Consider the following 12,416-nt stretch of genomic DNA (forward strand, 5'->3'; position numbering starts at 1 on the left):
ATATTGAAGATGGGGTTTGAGGTTGTGTTTTATGTAAGGCCTGCAAGCCTAAGGTTGGGATTATAGCTGATCAAGAGGCTTAATAGATCATGTACTTAGACACTGTTCAACACTAACTCTCAAAAGAATATTGATTATCTGTCATTGTAATGTAAATTGCATTCAACGTTTAGGGACTATAAAGACATCATTTAAGTTTTTATGAGTTACAGCCTGTCCAAGATAATTACCATCTATATTTTAAAAACATTCCCATAATTTACAGGAGACACTATATTATTCTTCTCCAGCTTGTTGCTCTCCAGATGTGCTTGACTTTAATTTCCATAATCCCTAACCAGCATAGGTAGGTTTTGGGAGTTGAAGTCAAATAAATCTTAGAGATAACAGTAGCCCTTTTCATGGAACTAGAAAGACCAGCCCCAGTTTTGGATTGCGTCATATCATCATCAACATAATCTATAAAACAAAACAAGAAATTCCAAAATGAAATAAAAAAATAGCAAGTGTCTAATAGACCTATCTAAAAATGGTCATACTCTGACCATTTGAAGAGGTATTTCCCAACATATAAACAATATATTACATTGTCAAGGAACAGTAATAATTTGTCCAAATTGGTTTAGGAGCCTTCTCTGACATTTCCACTAACAGGAACTGGTGGCCTACTGATTATACAGAAGAATGTCTTTGAAATGACATGAAGTGAAGTGGTGGTGGTTCATATTACTTCACAAGGACACCTCACAAAGTTGCTTCATTTCAACCTTCATCATGGAAAAGTTTTCTGAAATTTTGTACAACCGTATCTTGTTCAAATACCTTGTCCAAAATTGGATTATTGATGCATGGCTAAAAGTGATCCAATAAGATTTAGCACAATGATGGATTTTTAAAAAGAATTATTTCACTTTTGCAACTTTCTTTGTAAGGAGAGATTCCCCCCTTAACTTTACATAGATTCCTTATCACTTCAGAAGCAAAGCTGAATGAAATCATTTCTTACATTCAGCTTCTAGTCATCAAGTAAAATAACCATATCTGGAGAAATCAATGTACCTGCCAACTGCTCAATGTGAAATATGAACTGCATTTAATTATGTGTATAGCAGCCTCCCCAACATGGTGCCTTCTAGGTGGGCTACCTCGGGATTCTGAGTAATATCATCTCAGTTCATTTAGGTGGCACTGCAATGTTATTTTATAGATTTATGACTAATGTAAAAATCAGTAACCATACATCTACCAGAGATTAAGTCTTTTGTAATTTGATTTCTTGTGTGTGTGTGTGTGTGTGTGTGTCTACAGTAAAACTAGAGTGCAACTTAACAGGGCGTAGCTACTGCTGAAGTTGAACTATCAAGTTTAATCTACTTCCCATCAAGAGTTAGTAATACAAACAGAAATAAATTAAGAATATTGTGACTTCATCTGATGGGGGAAATGTCTGATCACTTCTGAATCTAAATGGTCGAGACATTTACATATGGATGATTCAGCAAACTAGTGCTTATGTTTTTGTGTTGTTCATTCATGTTCTGATTCTTATATAACTATACTAATATTAAAGATACAGTACATATGGTTTATAAATTTATTGATTTATTTCAGTTTATTTTTCTGTCCATTTCAGCATCATGATTCTGGGCATCTAATAATGGGCATCTGAAACCCACCACAACCCTCATACAAGCCTCTCAGAGGCTCTGCCTCTGTCCCCAGTGACATAACCAAGTCTTTAAGACCCTATAAAAGGCCAACAGGGTTGGAGCCAATCTGATGTCTCGGAGGAGAAGGTGCCAAGACAGAAAAAGCTCTTTTTGTGTATCCCGCCAGGTAGCATTTTTAGTGTATCTCCTACCAGATCTAATTGAACAAGTATATTCAGCCCCAAGTCATGAAGAGCTTTGTAGATAACTACCAGACCGTTGTTTTGCACCTGGACTCTTATACCCTCAAAACACTGAGACAGGGTAAAGATACAAAGCTGGGTATTACCAGCATACTCCCAATCCTTATTAAGAGAAAATTTTGGATTATCTAACCAAATATAATATAGCATCCAATGACGTTTAACGGTTCTTAGATTATTCACAGTGCAAGCAAAATCAAGCAAGGTGGTGACTGAACTTGTCATCCAGCCCAGACTTGGGGCCTCTTTGCAATAAACTGATCCTCACTAATAGGTGACCAGCGTTGTTTTAAACTGGGTTTTCTGTTATTTTAAAAGCTATTGCAAGGCTGATTTGAAAGTTGTGCACCAGTATACAAATACATATAGCAAGAATGAATGATAGTTAAAACTAAGTTTGAGCTGACACAATAAAAGGCACTGTTGAAGGCCCAGCTGCAGTGTGTGTATATACAGTATGTGGAATCACAGGGATAATGAAACTAATTTAGGTTCAAAGTTACTGCTGACATTCAGCTATCATGGCATTATTGTCTGCATTTCTTCCCTCCATCAAAACATTCAAGGGTACTTTTATAACAACCACAAAGAACCAGTCAATTGATACCATTACACTTCATGCACATGCAAAATGCAAGCTTGTTTAGCACAGTCGATACAATCTAGCATTTACTCATTAGCTGAACCATTGAAATTGCAACTTTGCAAATCCCTCTTCTAACAACTTAGATGTACTTGTTTAATGCAAACATTTAGATTTCTTTGTTTTTTTTCAATTTTTGCACAGTCTTTTCCAATTGAAAGAACATAATCTGCATTTTAATGCCAGGCTGTGCAGCTTGCTTAAAAATTGCCTTAGACGATTGAAACCATATAGGACTCATGAATGTTTGCAGGTAGAAAGTGCTTGATTAGATACTTTAGATAAATATATAGATTCAAGAATGGAAGGGTATTTATTCTGACCAAGCACACCATAAATATTCAATTGGTTGGAAGTAAAATAATAGTCTACAGTGAAAAAAAAAACATGTTAGGATGATTAAAGACATGGTAGAAAATCATGTTGATATAGAAAATAGAATGTTTTTCTATTCAGCACTTGTCCAAAAGATCCAAAGATATTTTAGAAGGGTTCAATGAATACAGATGCTACATTTCTATAACCAGTTATTTATAAAAAGAAAGAACATGAGCAAAAATGTAATTAACTTTGAGAAAGCTTGAAGATAACTTAACATAGCTTATATTCACATTCTAGTTCTTAATGTATATGGAATGCAAAACAGAAGAAACAAATGCTTATTTGATCAACTTTCTTCATGACAGCTGTGAACCTAGTCTTATTTGGTTAATGTTCAAGAGAATTCTTTTTGATTACTTTTAATGCCAGGTGCTTATTTAACAGAAATACGACCTCAAGAAAATGCATCACTTTTTACTTTATATCACAACATTACACTACACATTGGAAGTAAGAAATTTCAGTCCTTAACAAGATATGTTTGGAAGTAAGTCTCCCTAAACTCAATACTACAACAGTTCACACTGTTGAGTTGAATTATCAACTAAGTTTAAGATTACAGTATAATTATTGTGTCTGAAAATTGTGTTTTAACACCTGTGTGTATGTAGAATTACTTGTTTGTATAATTATGAAATGTCCTAAAAAGACCACAAAATGAAACTTTTTATTATCAGAAATGAGAAACAGGGAAAACCAACCAAAAAACCCTAAAACACAGATGCATAAAATGAAACCACAATCACAACCCTCCTCATAAATACTGTATTCCTACAGTGGTGTTTCAACTTTGATGAACAGACTGCTCGTCTGAAGTCTGCAAAGTTGTTGAAAGAGTCACCAAGGGGAGCAATTATTGTTAATTATTATCCGGAGTATTTGCAGGCAGGGTCAAAATGTCAAGATGGCAGTGTGATCAAAGTATGTCTAGTAAGTATGCATAAGATTGGCTCCTTAGTTACATTCTAGAAAGTTGAAACAAATGATATTAAGTTTGAAGTTTGTTCTGTGTTAAACGGGCCACAATGGTACTAATTTTATAAGCACATAGATATGATGTACATATGAGCAGATGTAATTGGAGAAAACTGCTTTGTAACCTTATTGACCTTTTGTTGCCAAATATCATAACATTCACTCTTCCACCATGATGTGAAAGCCAGTTGATTTCTGTAATATTTAAGTATAAATAATATCAAGTAAAAGTTAAAAAAAAGATAAAATTAAAATGCAAGGAACTAATATGCTTTGGCAAATTTAAATTTATAATGGAATTAGCAAGGTTGTTTAGTTACACCAAAGTCAATACATACTAAATCAGGATAACTGAACTACCACACTTATTACTAAATTTCATTTCTAGGCATGCTTCCTAAGGATGCTAGAATTGTAACTTTACAACATCCAATGTGTGATAGTTGTCTGTTCCTTTCAATACTGTTTAGCAGGGATAATTCAGGAGTCAAAGAAAAACCTTGTCTTTCTCTGCTAGGTATTATTTTTATGAGTATCCACACGATTATATGCTATAACCTGAAGTGTCTAGTTTCTCAAACCAATAGAAGTTTGTAGCTGCAATATGGAAGAGTCTTCAGTCTACCTATACAAGAGAGAACAAACAGTCTTTCAAAAAGCTGAATCAAATTAATCTTGCTCTAAAACTCCCTTAGCTGAGCACATCTAAAATATAAAGAACAACAGTTTTGTAGCATTTTGAGGGCTAACATTTACTAAAGAAGAATCTATCCCCTTATTGGAATAATTTTCTGTATTAGAAAGCTTTCATGATATATAATAACTTTCGTAAGCATATTTGTTCAAAAGAAGATGCCCTTATTCTCTAGAAGTAACTTTGTAGTAAGTATATTTCGGAGTACATCTTTGTTGTTAACTGCTACTTTAAAGGATATTTAACCTTTTCCATTCCTCAGTTTGCTAAAACATGGAGACAACCTTTCTCAGGCCCCATGTCAATTCTAAGCTATTCACAGCTTTTTTAATAACTGCAACTAAGCAATCCTGTTGCAAATTTCAGATTATTTCAAGTATACAAAAGTTGATCATCCATGTGTCCAAATGTGACCGGTGTATACCAAAACAGAGATAATGGTGGCCATGCTCCTGGAATCAAAGTCTTTTCATGACACTCATTAAAAAATACACTTTGATCATAGACTTAAACTTTATTTTTAAGCCCCTTCTGTGGATGCTCCTGCATAGGCCAATACTTCCTAGGCATCTGCAGGTAGGGATAGCAAAGGAGCCATGTTTTGAATCATCCTGAATGATTAAAGTCGACAATAGTGAGGATGAATAATGGAATGATCCCATATAGGATGAGCATGAGTTTCTGTGGTTGTACAGGAAGTCTAAACAATAGGATATCCTTGATGGATTATTGATTATATTTCTTTCTAGTAAATTGTAGTAATCGTTGTTAATCCCAATAAATTAGAGTAAGATTAATGTGATATACTGGGTAAAAACACTGTGATTTTCATGCACCCCTTATCTCTGAACCCCCCCCGTATGGAATACCTATGGGTGTCAGTTTGATGCCTGGGATAATAGGTAATGTCTTTGGGAGTGATAACCAAGAAGTACCAGTTAATATTTTGGCAAAATGATGCTTTATCAATCTTCTCTAACAGCTATTTTTGCAAATAAGCAAAGAAGCCATTTTGAAAGAGGACATGCAACATAGTCTATTGCAGGTGTCTATTAGCTGCATATTTGACTGTCTTTCAAATTGTGAAAATAGCTCACTTGCTTAAACAAGCATAATGCTGTTGATTAATATGGTTTTCTTATGCACAATATACATGCTTGCGTCTCCTATTTTGCTATATGAATATGCTATTATATAAACGTGGTCTAAGAGGTTTCTGTTTTCTCCTTAATATCATTCCTTCAAAGCAGGGGTGGGATTCTACCAGTTCGCACCTATTCGCTAGAACTGGTTGTTAACATTCTAAGCAGTTCAGAGAACTGGTTGTTAGAAGAAATTATTGGCCTAATCCTGTAAGGAAGGCAGGAAGGAAATATTCTGGTGTTGCTTACAGAAACTGCCTCTCCGTTAACCCTTATTACATTCTTGGAAGGACTAGACTTCCTGTCTCAGGAACTTCTCTGGAGTTTTTTTCCCTCCTTTGCTAGTACTTTGCTTATGTGGAGGGACCATTCAAAATTACAATGGCACTGAAAAAAGTGACTTATGACCATTTTTCACACTTACAACTGTTGCAGCATCCCCACAGTCATGAGAGGCCAGGCAAGGAGATGTGAGTGATATTGAGTTGGCCACACCCAACCAGTCATATGACCACCAAGCCATGCCCACCAACTAAAACACACCCACAGAAATGGTTGTTAAAAAATTTGAATCCCACCGCTGCTTCAAAGCATGCTTTTTGCTAGAAGTTATACTGAGGGGATTCATTAAAATGTTTCATTAGTTGATTTTAAATTAAAGTGGAAGTATTTTTTTTAAATGTATATGTATGTATGTGAAATCAGATATAGAAACTGATTTGACAACTTTTATATTTTGAGGCTTTTTTTATTACGAGCTTGGTGAAGCTTACTAAAAGAGACACTTCTTTTCACGTCTTACTCTTGGCACCTCGGGGTTCTCTTTTAGCCATATCAGCCTAATGGAATTAAGGCTGACATGTTTCAAATCCATTCCTTTGTAAAAGGAATGCAAATCAAAGTCTTAGATTCCTTTAAAAAAAAACAAATAGTAACAACAACAACACCCTTGAGCCATTGGTGACTTAAAATTTTCCCTTACTCCTTTTACACATCTGTATAAACACCATTAAAAAGGGAGCACAAGAGAATAAATCATCTCAGCTCTGAAATCTATTGCAGCACATTAAATGATGGAGCCTCACTGAACGGGAGTGTGACCCTGTGGCTTCTTGCAGTTTGAAGCTAATTGCTTTGGTCAGGATGGGAACGTCTGGAGGTCCACTGCAGTGTCCCACCAGCAAGGGTTCAGTAACTGAGCTGGCTGGCAGAGCATGAGCCCACTTTGTAGAGACACAGCAGGCTTAGACACCACCTATTCTGCTTTCGAAACTGTCATGCATAACAACTTTATTGTGCTAAATTGAACTTGAAAGCAACCAAAGGCTATGAGAAGGCTATGAGAAAAGCATGCTGTCAGTGCTGGCAAAGGCTGACCTAGAGAGTGGGCTCAGAGACAGGAGAATAAAAGATCAGGGCCCATGAACACAGCATATTGTTTCATTTTAAAGCATGATTCCCATACCCAAGAAAGTAGTAAATGTGATGTAAATTTATTTAAATAGATTCCACTACTAAAAAGTTTGCCAGCCGCTCTTATCCAACTTTCCCAGCTTCCTGATTCGTTACATACAGTGGGAATATAATGACATATAGCCATCATTGTAACAGCTTCTTTGCAAAGGCACAATGATGATTAATAGCTAGCAGCAAATTTTCACATGGGCTCTAAAGCACTATAGTACTAAGCAGCTAAACACTCCCAAATCCCCCTTTTCTGCTTTTCTGAAAAGTCCTCTACTTGTACCTTGCAGTTATGAACAAAGCCTATCTTAATTCCAATCAGCTTTTCTCCATTCAAAGAGATCTTCTCTTTTTCATAATTGATTCATGTGCATTTTTAGTCCTTCAACACGCTTGAGCTATTTTTCTCCTTTTCTGTGTACTTTTCAGCTAAGCAGAATCATTTAAGCCATAATGTTTTTTTTTAAAGTCATGAATAGATTTTTCAATTAGTTCAAAGTTTTTTTTTAAAGTAGAGTAATGCAAAACTAAAGAAAATAACTCTACTTCCTGAGGTCTTTGAAATGGGTTGCCTTCAGGGTCTGAGGCAGGAGCTCACACTAAAATTCTTGCACAGATAAGTCAAGGATTTGAGATAATAATACTAGTTCTACTTAGTATACTGGTTCTTATTCCCAGGAAAAGCTTAGCTGAAAAGGCAGAATAGAGGGCTTCTTTATTTTGCTAACACTTTGGGAAATGTTAGCTTAATAGACAAGAACAAATTTGAAGGTATTTTAGGTTTGGGTGTTTTTTATACCTTTAAAAATAAAACAAGGCTGCCCAATTATTTCGGAATTACTTGATTTTCTACAGCTAGCCAATTTTCATAGAAATTATGTGCCACACAGTATAACTAAAGTCCACATTTTGCATTCATATTTAGATGTTTTTCATATTTATAATAATTCTGTTTGGGGAGTTATTTTGTTGTTATATCTGCATGAGAAATGCAATCTTTTCTGAGTTGTGTTTTCAATCAATTCACCATTAACAAAAACACTGTGTCTAATATAGCTTGGGGATTATTGTTGCCTAAGTGTTGTCTTACATTCTTAATATTAAATCGCAAATAATTTTAGGTATACTATATTTTAGATGCTTTCTTCATCTATTTTGAGCAGCACTATACATATACTGTCAATTAATTTAAGAGTGATTTTTATAGTAGATTACTGCATGAGATGCTGTTGAGTCAACAGAAAAGTTAAAATCGGTATATTTTTAGGTGTAAGGTTATTATCCTAACTGCAGCAATTTAATCATGAGTTACTTTTGAATCACTGGGAATTACTTTGGAGAAAATGATGTTAAGTTGTACAAATTAATTTGAATCTGAATCATTATATTATATTGTTTTAACACCATTAAGAAGCTGATCAATGAAACAGAAATGCTTAATGTTTTTTATATGGTTATAATAAAGGATGGGTATTTTCCAGGCAATCTAACTGAGAATGCAAACCTCAAACCAATTTTTTATTATAGCCATAGATTAGTACATAACCTAGGTAGTGCATTTCCTGTTCTTCTCCCAACTTTGGCTTGAGTATCTCTGATGGCTCAAGCATTTCTAAGTCTTTTTTTTTTTTTAAAGGACTGAATTTCAGTGCCATTTTTGCCTAATTCAATTTAAGTTATTTATTCTATTTTTAGAGCCCTGAAATTTTTTGGATCTAACTATTTAGAAGTTAGATAGACCTTTTCTCATACAGCCATTAGGTGTAGGATCTTTTGCATTCTTATCTTAAGAATGCTATTTTGCATTCTTATCTTCCAGGGATGCTAAGAATATGCAGCTGAATTCTTGAATGAGTTTGATTCTGGAATGGCTTCTTCAAAGAGGTAAACCTGGACCGTATGAGATTCTGATAGCACATTAATACTTTTGTAGTTGATATTTTAGAGGATTATGTTGCATCATTACATTGTCTGTCCTTTTATTTATTGTTAAACAGCATAGTGTGTACTGTATTCATGTTTCATTGAAGCAATTATACAAATTGCATATTACAATGCAAGCCAGATGCAGAACTCTTGCAAATTTAAAGAAGCAATTTCATCTTCTTCCTCATCCATCTCAAGGATCTGACAGTCAAAAATATCAGAGAACTACACAAAAAATAAAAATACTTGCACGCATTTAAGATGTGCAATTTTAAATTGAATTTAAGAAAAAAGTGCTTTACAATGAGAGATTGTATCTGAATAGCAATTCTTTTAGAGAAGTTTATTTTAAGCAGCACTTAACTGTATCACCCAAATTATTTTAATACAGTTCCTTCCAATTAATACTAGTGATGAAAGGAAATAGGCCTAGGGGGATATATGCCATATAATATAAATGCTCAAAGAAAGCAAAACTAGCTTTTTAGCTGCAACCACAATTGTGTCATGACATTTGCTTCACTGAGAGATGTATTTGTAGACAGCTTTCTCAAGTTTATATTATTATCTCTAATCTATCATTTATTTTTCATTTAAATTGCTCAGGATATAAGAATTGCATTTTCTTATACATTGTAGAATATATATTACATCAATCATTAAATACAAAATACTATCTCACCCATAGATACAAAATTCTGAAACTGCATATAAATGAGTTTGGTATGAATCCAAAATTTCTCAGGCAAAGTAACAAACCTAAATAATGTCCCAGGGTATCATATTTTGCATTCAGAACTCTGAAATCATTCCACAGGATGTAAAAATCTTATATAGCTAAAGAAGTCCCCAGTGAATGCACACTGAAAAGACCAAGGAGGGTAGTTGGCTACAGGAAATGTGTAGTGAAGCATACATTCTTGATGTTTTCTGGTGGGTGAGTATGTGAATAACTCATATAAGGGACTCACAAACTTTAGCCATATACTCTTATAGGGATGAATAATTGATGTGCATTACTTCATTTTTCTTAAAAGAAAATAAAAATTAATAGTTAGTTCAGCTTTGAATGGAATACACCCTTGAAATGCACACTGGGCTTCAGTTTTGATAATATAATTTATTCACTAAAATTTACATGAAGGTTAAAAGAATGTAGCCTTTCCCAATCTGATATCTTTCAGATATGTTAGCTAGCTCCAAGAATCTACAATTACAGATTGTATTAACTGTAAATTTGTATACCATATTTACTCACAGGGATCAAGTTGGACAAGAATCATATATAACCTCACAATATTCACTTAACAAATGTCTCACTTAACAACAGAAATTTTGGGCTCAATTGTGCTTGTAAGTCAAGGACTACCTTATATGACTTATGCCACCAGACTCGAAATTCTAGAACTAGAAAACCTAGAAGTACACCGCCTTCGGTCCGATCTAAGTGTACTATATAAAATCATACATTGCAATGTCCTACCTGTCAATGAATACTTCAGCTTCAACCATAACAACACAAGAGCAATCAATAGATACAAACTCAAGGTTAATTGCACAAAACTTGATTGCAGAAAATACAACTTGGTTTTTTCCCCAAATCCCAAAAACTTCAACCTCAGACTGTCTACCCTTGACCTCACCCCTTTCCTAAGAGGGGGCGTGCATAAGTGCAGCAACGTGCCTACCATCCCTGTCCTATTGTTTTTTATATTTTTTTATTTTTCTTATATGTATCCAAGTATTTATAACTATGTTTTTACTTATACCTATTAACTTGTAAGCAATTGACAAATAAAAATAAATAAAAATAAATAAAAATATACATACACACCAACACATAGAGAAAACACATTGCAACATATAATAAAGTTAAAATAAAGCCTATACAGAATATGTAAGCAGAAGAAAATAACAAGTTCTTGAAGAATTCCTAAAATTCTCAGAAGACTTTCTTTCAACACATGTAAAATATAATGTAGCTTCCAGATGTGCTTCTTTGGGGAAAACCTTCTACATTCTGGTTGGTTGGGGCACCTAGTCAAGAGTTCAGTTGATGACCTTGTGGTATGGGGCTTGTTCAAGTAACATGTTTAGAATTATTTGGATATTAATTTTTAATTGTAGAAGATGGAGCTCTGTCCTATTATTGTTGCATCAATCAGTCCTTGTTAATGGATCAGATGCCCTATTTGGACTACAATTGTCCAATCGTTTTGCAAAATTCAGCACTCCAAGAACTTAGCAAATTACTAGAGATGCATTAGTATTACAAAGCTTATTTCTTTCCCAGGCATTCTGGTATTAAATCCACAGCTGTGAACCCAAGCAATACAGGACCTATGTGCCCCACAACATTTTCTGAAATCTTTACCACCACATTGAATTTTGATTGCATTACTAACATGCAGTTACATTTCTATAATAGGAGAATATATGGCAGTACCAAATACCTTCAGGTATTTGCAGCTAGCTGGAATAATGAACAATAGCCACATGCGCATAATGACATCATAGTGCAAACCCCGCCCTTTCATATTTGCATTCTGATACTGTAATTGCATGTAAATCATGAGCTGTGGGTCATAATGTTACGTATGTTTTAATGTAATGTATATTTTATCAGCCATCCCCTCTTTTCTGCCCCCCTCTCGCTTTATTGTTTGTAATGTGTAATTGAGTTCTTGTGTCACAATACTATTTGACTCTTATGACATCTCAGGTAGAGTAACTTCTTTTACTGATGCTTGTCCCCAGAAAACCTGAATTCTTTGTTCTTGTTTCCTTTCAGCTAGTCTATTAATACTAGACCATTCTTCAGAAAACAGTCTTGACATAGAAAGCTGTTAGTGATTTGCTAAAGTTAGATTGCGTTTGTGCAAATAAAGGGGATATATATATATATATATATATGAAGCACCACAAATCATTTTGCACATATTATATATGTTTATATATATATATATATATAAACATATATAATATGTGCAAAATGATTTGTGGTGCTTCATAGTCATTATAATTAGATTATTATATACATAAAAATGTGAAATTGTAGCTGCCAGTTCTGTAGCTGGTGTTGGCCTTCATAAACATCAAATTCTTCCCAAGAACCTAGGATGCCCTAATCAGGAGTGGGATTCAATTTTGTAACAACCGGTTCTGTGGGCGTGGCTTAGCTGGTGGTGTGGCTTGGTCATGTGACTGGGTGGATGTGGCTGGGTGGTCATGTTATTGGCTGGGTATGGCCAACTCAATATCACTTGCATCAAGGCACCA

At 34.5% G+C, this 12,416-nt stretch overlaps 2 long non-coding RNA genes across 6 annotated transcripts in view; one reads left to right on the forward strand and one right to left on the reverse strand.

The window, feature by feature from the left end:
- The window catches only part of LOC148127375 (uncharacterized), a 127,731-nt gene that overhangs the window by 83,334 nt on the left and 31,981 nt on the right, over window positions 1-12,416 (forward strand). The window contains exons 3-6 of one of the 5 annotated variants that reach the window (XR_015742270.1): window positions 1,634-1,836; window positions 5,588-5,650; window positions 9,031-9,095; window positions 9,955-10,574. This is a non-coding gene — a long non-coding RNA (uncharacterized LOC148127375). Of the gene's footprint in view, window positions 1-1,633; window positions 1,837-5,587; window positions 5,651-9,030; window positions 9,096-9,954; window positions 10,575-12,416 lie in introns of those variants that run through there. The other 4 variants (XR_015742267.1, XR_015742271.1, XR_015742268.1 and 1 more) reach the window with 4 other exon arrangements.
- LOC148127376 (uncharacterized) overlaps window positions 1-12,416 on the reverse strand; it is a 99,972-nt gene that overhangs the window by 24,996 nt on the left and 62,560 nt on the right. The gene's annotated exons all lie outside the window — the stretch shown is intronic.

This window comes from Pseudonaja textilis, chromosome 2, assembly GCF_049901715.1.
Source record: "Pseudonaja textilis isolate UNSWEBS1 chromosome 2, rPseTex1.2, whole genome shotgun sequence".
Classification (NCBI taxonomy): Eukaryota; Metazoa; Chordata; class Lepidosauria; order Squamata; family Elapidae; genus Pseudonaja; species Pseudonaja textilis.